Raw genomic sequence first — 11,900 nt, 5'->3', positions numbered from 1 at the left:
ATTTTCTTTGGAGGACAGAATCCACCTTTCCACTGGAGATGTTAGAGTCTTTTCATATGGGATAACCTTGATAGGGACTCTCCGATGTTCAGGTGAAGGATCCAGAGGCGCAAACGCTGGAGGCGGAGATGCCAAAGTCACAGACGCTGGAGGCAGAGGTGTCGGAGTCACAAACACTGGAGGCAGAGGTGCCGGAGTCACAGACGGTGAAGCACGATGCGAAGATGCCTGAGGCGGAGGTAATGGGCGCGGGGGCAAAGGTGCCTGAGGTGAAGATAATGGGCGCAGGGGCGAAGGTGCTTGAGGCAAAGAGGCTTGGCTCTGGGGTGAAGGTGCCTGAGGCAGAGATAATGGGCACGGGGGTGAAGGTGCCTGAGGCGGAGATAATGGGCGCATGGGTGAAGGTGCCTGAGGCGGAGAGGCTTGACTCTGGGGTGGAGGTGCCTTAGGTGGAGAGGCTTGGCTCTGGGCGGTTTCATCGTACCCCCAAAGGGACCCGAACTTTCGAGCACAGAGGGAGTGGAAGGTTGTGGCGTGGAAGGTTGTGGTGCAGATGATCGATGCGAAGATCTTTGCACCCTCACCATCTAGAGAGAAAAAAAGGAGAGTTAACATAAACAAAAAATATTCCTCCATTTAATTAAGAAGTATAAAATGCATTGACTTAGCTAAATACCTCTTTGGCGGGATCGTAGCCTTTGTCACTTTCCCGACGTCTGCTCTCCCGCTCGCACGGCATAGGGCTCGGGCTGTGATATGAGCCCAAGCTTTCGCTGTTATAGGAGAGGATGGCTGGTGCAGGCTTAGGCTCCTATCCGACATCCTGCTTGGATCCGCCCCATCTTGTGCCAGGGCCCTCTATTGGGAGCGGTCTCTGTGCCAGGGAGTACTGTATTGCAAGAGTCCTCTGAACCAGGATGCCCTCTATTGCGAGGGTCCTCTGTGCTTCTATTGCAAGCGTCATCTGTACCGGGGCACCCTCTATTGCGAGCGGGCTTGGGTTCTTATCCGACCTCCTACTTCCTTCTAGTTTTTTGGGGGTAACTGTCCTCTTCTACCCCATGGTACTTACTCGACCACTGGATTATTGTTACCTAGAAAAAACTGGCATGTATGCAATGGTTCCTAAATGAAATTTCTCGTTCAATATGCCATTGTGAAGCAAGATGTAATAAAGATCAAATTGCAATGAGTAATATTATTTTAAGGAAAGAAAAGGAATCAAGGTATGTGTTTTAAATTTTTCGTATGGTATATTATTTTAGAGTAAAGAAAATGAATCAAGATGTAATAAAGATCAAATTGCAATGCTAGATAATAGCATATCTCCTGGTATGTTTGAAAAAAGCTTATCAGCAGCAATTGTAGCTTTTTTTGGAGCTCAGTAATAAAAAAGGTAGCAGAGCAACTTCAGGACATGTCAGAGCTTATAGAGAACGAATCTATACTGGTGAAAGAGATAGCAGAGGTTATAACTCATTAATACTAGCTTATTCAAACTGTTATCAGTGTCAACTTGTCTGAACTCACCATATTATAATTTTTCATGTAACTGGTTATTAAACCTCCTCAGCACAAGTAACTATAGACAGTTGCAACAAGACAATTTTACACCTTTTTCAGGAATTGAAAATGAACTACCGTGCATGGAGGCATCGGTGCTGGCTTATACCTTACATGACGAGAAAACAGGTGAGGATTAATTACTCAAACTAAATAAAATTCCTTGTCTCGCATTCTTAATTTTGTATCTGGGCTTTGTAGCACTACCATGAAGAGTGACTAAGTGAAGCATTATTGCTTTAATCTTGGCCATGACTGTTGCAATGTTGCTAAAACTTACAGAGGCCTGCTTGTCAATTACTATGAAGAGCATCTAATTTCTGTTTCCTGAAGGTGCTGAATGAATTGAAGAAGTCAACAAGATGGAGCTAGCTACATGTTGCTGACAACTGCTGCTTTCACTACCTCAGGGTTAGGGCCTTCTCACTCGATGATTTTCATATAAACCTGTGGCCGAAAGCCTGTACAACACGTTTACACAACACAAGTGGTACAGCTGATTATGAAGTGTGTATGTACAGTCTCGTACCAGGTTAAAGTAAATCGGCAGTACTATGAGTCTTTTGTACCGCAGCGAGGGCTACGGCGAGGAGATCCATTATCACCATACCGCTTCATTCTATGTGCTGAGGTATTTTCAGCAATGTTACAAAGACCTGAAGAAGATGGTAGCATCGAGGGTGTATGTGTTTGCAACGGAGCACCAAGAATAAATCACTTGTTCTTTGCAGATGATTCCTTGATATTCAGGAAAGCTACAGCAGATTGTGCGCAACGGCTCCAATCCATCCTTCAACTATATGAGGCATGCTCCGGTAAAATGGTAAACAAGGGCAAGTCTTCCATCAGGTTTCACAAAGGCATCCCAGCAGCGACTAAAGGGGATATAATATCTATTCTGAGTGTCCAAATTGAAGCTATGCATGACAAGTATTTGGGATTACCTATGTATCTGGGAAAGTCGAAGAGTATGACATTCAGGATATGTCAGAGTTTACTGAACTATTGGCGTGACGAGAACGGCGGCGCGGGCGGCTCCTCCTCGGGGGCGGCAGCGGCGCGGGTTGGCTCCTCCTCCGTGGGGGTGGCGGCGGCGCGGGGTGGCCCCACCTCGTCGAGGGCGGCGGCGGCGTCGCGGGGTGGCCCCACTCCTCATCAACCATTGGTGTCGGACAGGACAGCGTCGGCATCGGTCGGAGGCCAGAGGGAGAGGGCACGCCGCTCGGAGGAGGACTAGGGTTCAGTGTCGAAAGGGGTGCGGCGCACTCTGGGACAGCGTCAGTGGTGGCCAACGGTGGCGGAACAGTGGCCGAAGGGAGAGGTCTTGGCGATGAAACAGAGGACAAAGGGGCGCGGCGGTGGAACGAGGCAGCCAGATGGCATGGGCATGTGGTGTTGTGTGCGTCAATGGGATTAGGGTTTTGGGGCAACGCCCTGCTACATATATATAAATGCATTTCCACAGGCGGTTGGCTTAAGAAACCGCCTGTGGAAATACATTTTCACAGACGGTTCATTGAGTCAACCGCTTGTGGAAATTATTTCTACAGAAAGTTGGCTTAAGAAACCGCCCGTGGAAAAAAAAATTCACTGGCGGTTTCTTAAACCAACTGCCTGTAGAAATAATTTACACTGGCGGTTGACTCAATGAACCGCCTCTGAAAATCGTTTTAAATATATTTTTTTAATTTTTTGTCAGTAAAATTATTCTAGATGTATATATTTAATACCAATCCTTAATACAATCCCGTATATTAATTAAAGCAGTTTAGTACTCTATACATGCCCTTGGTATTAAGTTACATAACATGTATGTCACATTGGAGAAGAAATTGCATGACATGAAAATCACACTGGAAAATAATTTGCATAACATAGCACTATTTGCTTGAACTGTTTTCCCTACATCATCAAGGCGCATGTAGAGCATCCCAGATCTATCGAGGGTTGCTTCTACAAGTTTGATCTTTTCTGAATCTCTGAAAGGCGGCATGTCATCGAACTGATTGTATTCTTCCTCATCCTCCACATTCTCAACTCTGACAATTCTTTTTTCCAGCAATAACTACGTACTTCTTTTCATTTGCAGGGTCGATTATATAGAAAACCTGTGCGACATGATCAGCGAGTACCCACGGGTCATCTTTGTGGCCTACAATGCTGAGGTCGATAGTCGTGAACCCGTAGTTGTCTACCGCCACGCCATTTAGGTGTTTGACCCATTTTCACCGAAAGATGGGGATATGTAGATTCACTCCATAGTCGAGTTCCTAGATTTCATCTATGAACCCATAGTAGGTGACCTTTTCCTCCTCTGTTGTGTCATAGGCTTCTATCCGAACCCCGTTGTTTTGGGCTGTGTTCTTCTTGTACTTTGTTTTGGTATAAAATGTGTACCCATTAATGTCATACGGTTGCCATGACGTAACTAAACTTGATGGGCCACAAGCCAACATTTTCACATTTTTTTATCTACGGATTCAGCATCTGGAAGGTTTTGGTTCTTGAACCATGTGGTGAAGTGACGTTTGTGCTCTTTCAAAATCCCCTCATGTGAGCGGTCTTGATTTTCTGTGTGAAGCTCATCCAGGTGTTGCTCAATATACGGCCCCACTATCTGGAGTTGTTGCAAGATGGTGAAATGTGCTTCTTCCACTACTTTGTAATCATATCGATGAATCTTTTCTTTCCTTTGGTCCCTCTCCCAGACAACCTCCCCTCATGTTGAGATACAGGTACACCAATCGGTTTAGCATCTTTTATGTAATTGATGCAACACTCAACGACTTTCTCAGTACTATAGCCCTTGATCATGGAACCATCTGGGTGAGCATGATTCCGTACATAGCCCTTGAGAATGCCCATCTACCGCTCAAATACATATATCTAATGTAAGAATACAGAGCCCAGTGCAATTATCTCATTCATGATGTGAACCAAAAGGTGTATCATGACATTGAAAAAGAATGGAGGGAAGCACATCTCAAGTTAGCACAGAGTCTCTACCAAGTAACTATGTAGAGCACCCAGTTTTTCAGCATCAATCACCTTCTGAGCAATTGCGTTAAAGAAGTGAAACAACCGGGTGATGACCACCTTTATATATCCTGGCTTGATACCCCTGGTTGCAATAGAGAACATTTGCGTCATTATCACATGACAATCGTGAGACTTCATGCTGATTAGCTTCAAATCTTTCATCGAGACTAGTTTCATATTGTTGGATGAGTAATCAGTCGGGACTCTCACTCCACGTAAGCACTTGCATAGTGCCTTTTTCTCCTCAGGTGTTAGAGAGTAGCTAGCTACGGGAAGATAATATTTCTCATTTGGTCTGTCTTCAGGGTGTAGCTCTAGCCTGATTACAAAATGCACCAAGTCCTTACGTGAATTGATTTCATCCTTTGTCTTGCCGGTATGTCCAGTGAGAGGCCAAGGATGCTATCACACATATTCTTCTCAACGTGCATGGCATCGATGCTGTGGCGAACGTCCAAATCCTTCCAGTAGGGTAAATACTTAAAGAAAATCGGCATCTTCTTCCACAGCATGCCGGCCGTCGTCTCACTTTTCTTTCTCTTTTTATCCTTCAGCTGCTTCCAAAAACAACCTTGATGCTCCTGACCATTTCAAACGCTAGTGCCCCACTGCGAGGTTTTGGGCCAGTACCTTGCTCAACCGTGTTATCAAAATATTTCTTCATCTTGCGGTATCCGTGAGTTCTGAGTAAGAACCATCAGTGTCATGTGTACACTATTTTCTATGAGTACGAAAGGTACACAGACGCGATTTCATGCAAGCATACAACACATCCTTGCTTCCCTTTAACCTGTCCCGATAAGGAAAAAAGGGCGGGATAATCACTAATTGTAACGAAAATCATGGCTTTCTGTGTGAAGTATTGTCGTTGGAACTCATCCCACACCCGAACCTCATCGTTCCATAGTTTCACCATATCTTCCATCAGTGGTTCCCGAAACACATCTATGTTGTTGCCAAGTTGTTTCGGTCCTTGGATAAGAATGGATAGCATAAGGTACTTACGCTTCATGCATAGCCATGGAAGAAGGTTTTAGATGGCCAGGACCACTGGCCAAGTGCTATGTGAGGTGCTCATATCACTGAAAGGATTCATTCCATCGGTACTCAACGCGAACCTTACATTCCTTGGTTCTTCAGCAAAATCCGGATATATGGCATCGAACTTTCTCCATTGGCTAGCATTAGCGGTGTGTCGAAGCTTAGTTCCATCCTTCTTGCACTTATCGAAATGCCAACGCATCAGTTCAGAGTCCCTAGGGTTCGAGTACAAATGCTGCAAGTGGGAGATCACTGGCAGGTACCAGATCACCATGGCAGGACTTTTTCTTTTCTTCTCCACGTCGGAAAAAGTGTATTCTTCTTCACGACCAACAGTACTCTTCTTCTTCTTCTCCGCGTTGGCGGAAGCATCTTCAACCTCACAATTATCATTCCTCTTATACTGACTCGTATTGCACAATGGACATCTATCCAAGGCTTCGTACTCTTTACGGTAAATGATATAGTGGTTCGGGCACACGTGTATTTTTTGCACATCCAATGACAACAAACATATAAGCTTCTTCGCATGATAAGTGGTGGTGGGCAAGGAGTTAGGCTTCGGAAGCATGTTTGCCAAGAGGCTCAACAGATCCGAGAAACTCTTGTCGGACCATTAATTGCTGGCCTTCAATCTTAGAAGTTCAAGCATCGGATGCAACACCATAAACTCCTTATCACAGCCCTTCGATTCCTCATACAAAAGTTCCTTCGATGCCTTCTGTAACGCCTCAAAATTATCTAAATCTCTGGTGTCCCTTAAAACATGCGGTTCTACGTGGCGCAATATTTCCTCCAGATTGAAATCAGTATCATCATCCACTATAACATCAGTGTCTCCTTGGACTCCCTCATCATCACCATCCACTTGATCAGCAGCGATGTTGTCGTTTGGTTCGCTTGTATGTTGTTCGTCGTGATTGTACCAACATATGTAATCCTTAACAAAACCTCTCAAGATCAAGTGTGATTTGATTATACTTGATTTGACCTATAATTTTTGGTTCTTGCAGTGAGAACATGGACAATATATTTCCTTTATCTTTTTAGTCAAAGCGTCCTTCTCGGTGGCTTCTAAAAGCAAAAAGTTCTTTGATGTTTATTTCTCCATGTCTTTGACACATCGTACATCCATGCTATGTCCATCTTTAATTTCAACCACAGAATCATATACATATATTAATTAATTAATAATAAGATCAATTTAAAAAAGATTTATTTAAATATAAAAAAATTGGGCACGTTATGATTATAATATGTCTACACAATTGAATCTACATTGACGCAAAATTATGGCTCAAAACAATATGGATTCATTACTCTCTCCCTCTAGATCTAGATCTAGATTAAAAAATCCTCATTCATGATAAAACCTCCTAAGGCTTAAAAACATCAAATTGAAGCTAAAATTTTGACATATAATGCTAGAATCATGTGAATCTACATAATGGAATCAATATTTTCATAAATTTTAACTAATTTAAGGATCTAATGACCTGACCAGAACCATAAACACTTAGAATATTTCCAAACCCTAAATAAACCATAAATCTAAAACTATACTTAAAAAAATACTACCTAGAAATAAGATACTCTTACCGTAGATGTCTCTCAAAAACAAAACCGGTAGAATCGGTGTTGCTGCAAAGCCGGTGGACAACGATTCATCAGCGCAATCTCGTCAGTGAATGGTGCGCCAGAAGGTGGGGACGACTAGCGTTCAGAGTTATTTCGTCGGTGTCCTTGCATCTACGAGTCAGTTAGATGGACTAGCAGTGCCCTGCCATGTGTTTGTGCATGTTATCACATGGAGTCTTGTTTGCATGCATGTGTGCGCGTGAGTTGTTGTAAGTGCATGTCAACCTGTTCGCTTGGTAGTTCCCGTCAGAGTCGTCGTCACCGTCAGGTTGTGTCAGTGGTGAAAATGACAATTAGAGCTGAGGTGAAGATGAAAAAGTTGCTGTTAATTAAGTGTGTCTTGGCTATAGTAACAGCGTTTCATCAACCATCCTAAACACATGACCATAACTTCTTTTTTCTCGAAGGAATTACGACAGGCGCCGGACCAACCTGAACTTCATTAAAATTAAATATGCAAGATTAAGCACACAAAATTTGTAAATATTGGGTACGGAGAGAGTTGAGTCCACAGCTATATCGTTACATGAGCAATCCTTGAGGTGTTCAGCTGAAGCATTCTAGAGAATTTGAAAGGGAGAAAGCGACTCAATCTAAAGAACTTCGCTGTTGCTTTCCTTCCAAATCTTCTAGAGTGTGGCTGTGAGCACCGTGGACTTGAGCGACCTTTTGCTTTATCGATGTAGAGTACAGTACTTGAGGGTGCTAGCTGATGTGGATCAAACGATGGTGGGCCTGGGAGCTTGTTTCCTGGTACCTTCCATTCGTACCCACGTAGAGATAGCATTGTTTTATTTATATTTTCCTTTCCCTACTTAAATCAATTCTCACTACTATAAAAAAGTCATCTCTACCCTCTTTCACTATCGATTTAGTAATAACCGACAATGATATATTATTATTATTAGTTCATAAGCACCAAACATACATACAAAGCCGAGCCGGTAAGAACTGATAGTAATAATAATTATCACTGTTGGTTCCTATTACGAACCGGCAGTGATAGTCAAATTATCACAACCGGTTCTTAAAGAGATGTGTATAAAAAGATGTGCCTTTAATAATCGGTAGTGATACTATTTAGCTCAACCGATTCGTATTCTAAACTAGCAGTGATAATATTTATCACTATCAGTTCAATAATTCAAACTGACAGAACAATAATTAACGAAGACGAACTATCAATGATAGTCAAATTATCACTATCAGTAAAAAAAATATGTGCATAAAAAGACGTGCCCCAGCCCCAAATCGACAGTGATAATATTTATCACTACTGGTTCATTAACCGAACCGGCAATGATAATCATTACGTGAAAAAAGCTCAAAAGTGACAGGTCATAATTACCTTGGGTTATAAGTCCTGCACCTGTCACCCCGAACGTGTCAATGATGGCCAGTCATAAGTGACGGATAAGGACCCGTCACCAATAAAATCATTGGTGATGGGTCAAAACTTAACCCATCACTTATAATATTTATAAGTGATGGGTTATAACTTATTACAAATCATAAGTGACGGGTCATAATTACGACGCGTCACTTATAACTTATGAATAGTTTTTGGGCTTTTTTATACGAAAAAGTCAAAAAATATATTTTTCACCTAAGCCAACCCAACTCAGAGCCATCAATACTCGCCACAAGTCCCTTGCTATTTTTCAAGCTATTTTCATAATGTGTGTACCATGGGAATCGAACTCACGACCTACCCTTTCGCGCGTCTCCACTTTATCACTTGACCCTCGCTTGCGTTCTAAAGGCAATAGGATATTTTATTATTTTAACCTTTTTTACCGAATGTCGTAAGTGATGAGTTATAACTATGACCCATCACTTTTGATTTGTAATAAGTGACATGCCACAGTTATGACCCGTCACTTTTGAGCTTTGTATAATAGACACACAAACTAGTTGATTCGGAGTGTCTTTAGTTAAACAGGTATAACGTTTGCATACGGACTCCAATTTCAATAGTTTTTTATTGTACAAACATCTATAAAAAAAAGTTACATCCATTTCCCATCAACATTGTAGGGTTCGATGAATTTTTTGAGGTCAAAAATGACTTGGAAGATTGAGTTCTTGGCCCAAAAATTTTTGCACTATTTTCGAAACACGTGTTTGTGTCCATAGTAGCCATCTCTTACATCAAACTTGAGTAGAAATATACAATGGTTCTTATTCTAGTATTTGTGAGGTGAGAAAAAATAAGAATAAAATAAAATAAAAATAAAAAATATTTGTGAATACACTACTATAAATCAAATTGCTTAGAAAATGATATTTGCTTTTACCATTTTACTACACATTTTATGGTTTGCAAATCAATGCAAATTTTACTATTGGATACAGGAAATTATATAGTTATTATTTTTAATTAATACTAGCTAGATTTATAGTTGATACATTATGAAGGATATATTAGACATGTCATGACTACGTAAAAAAACTGAAGAGTTGATGGGCTAATACATCTAATATTTCATCAAACTGATTAACTAATATATCTAATATTTCATCAAACTGATTCACAGGTCAAAACTTGTCATTAGTGACAGGTCAAAGCTTAATTCATCACTAATGACTCTTTTGGATGACACGTTACTGATGAGTTAGTCATTAGTGATAGGTCACAACTTGATCCGTCACTTATAACTAGCCTAGGATGACCCGTCACTGGTCAAGAGTCATAAATGACGGATCAAAACTTGACCCGTTACTTATGACTGGCATAGGATGACTCGTAACTGATGACGAGACATCAGTGATTGGTCACAACTACGACCTGTCACTTTTAACATAAGTGACGGGTCATATTACGACCCATCACTAATTTTATGTCTCATTTGTCCATTTTTCATGTGGTGAATTCTTCTATAAATAGAACCCGTCTCCCTCAGCCACCCCATCTCATTTCGCTCTCCTGAAGCCATTCGCGAGGGGTAGTGGCGATTGAAGTAGTGCGGTTTTCACTGTCTCTACTTCGGCCGTCTCTACCCCTTGTGCTATGCTTCAATGTGTCTCCTCTTCTCCTCTCCTCGTCTCCTCGCATTCACCGTAGCCAGATCGCATTAGCTGAGCCAGAAGTCTCCTCATCTCCTTGGTCGTAGCCAGCTCAGGTGCACCAAGCCCACTGTCTCCTCATCTCCTCAGCCGTAGGCAGCTCACATTCACTAAGCCCACCGTATTCCGAGCCAACGCATGGCCACGTGTCTTCCCATGTCTCCTCTCCCCACCTCCACTGCATGTGAATGTTGTGTGAATATGATTATGGCAATAGGAAGATCTAAAGGAATGGCTAAAAGCACATTCACTTTAAGCTAAGTTTGAGTGTTAAAGAGTGTGCTTTTTTCATTCCTTTAGATCTACCTATTGTCACTCGGATACACTACAATAAATTTACTATTCTATGACCATAAGCTTTCATCACTGATTATTGAATACTTGTCGTGGCATGAAATTTATGATGGTTGTATGACGAAAATTTGTTTGTCACCTTTCTTGCATCTCTAATCAAAATCAGTGACGAATTAAAGCTTTTGCGTCATAGAAATTATGATGATATTGTATCATCATTACTTTTATGACATCATGTATCATCACTGTTGAAACAAAGAATGGCACAAGTTGGTGGTTGCGGTGCTACCACGTGGATAGCGATCGTCATAAATTTTGCAACCTAGCTAGTGACATGGATCTGACGTGGCAAAATGTTGTGACGAATTATGGATCTGACGTGGAAAAATATTGTGATGAATTTTATCATCATGATTTAGTGGAAGGCCTATGTAATTGCTGAGTCTATGTTGATTGCTGAGCCCAAGTAGTGTGGGCTCAGTCCATTTTGAGACCCAATTCGGTTTTTCCTGAACCCATTTTGAGAACCAATTCGGTTTTTTGCTAAACCCATTTTGAGGCACAAAATGCTATCACCGGACTATCCGGTGAATACAATCTTCAAAAACCCTAGACTTCAAGCTTTGTTCTCACCGGATAAGTCGGTGTGAACAAAATGCTAGCGCCAGAGTTTTATGTTTTTGTCGTACAATTACTCAAAAGCATTTTGGGAAATCCTTCTTAACACCGGATGTTCCTATGACCTACCGGAGTTTTGCTCTTTGTCTGGTATTCACCATATTCTGATGCAACTCCTCTCCCATCTTCTATACACCGAATGATCTGATGATGACACAGGAATATTCACCGAACTAAAAGTTGAGAGTAAACTCTAATTTGAACTCACCAGATGATCCTGCGTTTAAAACAAACCATCAATAGACTATCCGGTGTTCGCATTAATTTTAACGCAAGCCAGATTTGAGTGTCAACACTAGTTTATAAGCCCTAATTCCATAGTTCATACGATTTACAATTGCATAGCTCCCACAAATAGAAATACAAAAATAATGTTCACAGACCCTAGATAGAATGGAAAAACCACAAGTTCATAGAATATACTCTCTCCTAGGTCTCAAAATCATGGAAATATAAACCACAATAGTTCACCAATAGTTGGAGCTATATCAAGCTGATAAGCATAACCCAAAAATTTTATGGAGTAGATGGACCTAACCCTGACTAAAGCTTAGCAGTTGACAAAGGAGGGCATTAGTTTC

The 11,900-nt window shown here is 41.5% G+C and overlaps 1 long non-coding RNA gene across 1 annotated transcript; it reads left to right on the top strand.

The window, feature by feature from the left end:
* Positions 1–1,483: 1,483 nt before the first annotated feature.
* Positions 1,484–2,489, top strand: LOC133905804 (uncharacterized). The gene is made up of 3 exons (XR_009907697.1): positions 1,484–1,692; positions 1,897–2,194; positions 2,295–2,489. It is a non-coding gene; the product is annotated as an uncharacterized LOC133905804 (long non-coding RNA).
* The last annotated feature ends 9,411 nt before the right edge of the window (positions 2,490–11,900 follow it).

The sequence above is a fragment of the Phragmites australis genome, chromosome 23, assembly GCF_958298935.1.
Source record: "Phragmites australis chromosome 23, lpPhrAust1.1, whole genome shotgun sequence".
Classification (NCBI taxonomy): Eukaryota; Viridiplantae; Streptophyta; class Magnoliopsida; order Poales; family Poaceae; genus Phragmites; species Phragmites australis.
The sequence above is the reverse complement of the archived record's forward strand: the minus strand, read 5'-3'. Positions and strand labels throughout refer to the sequence as shown.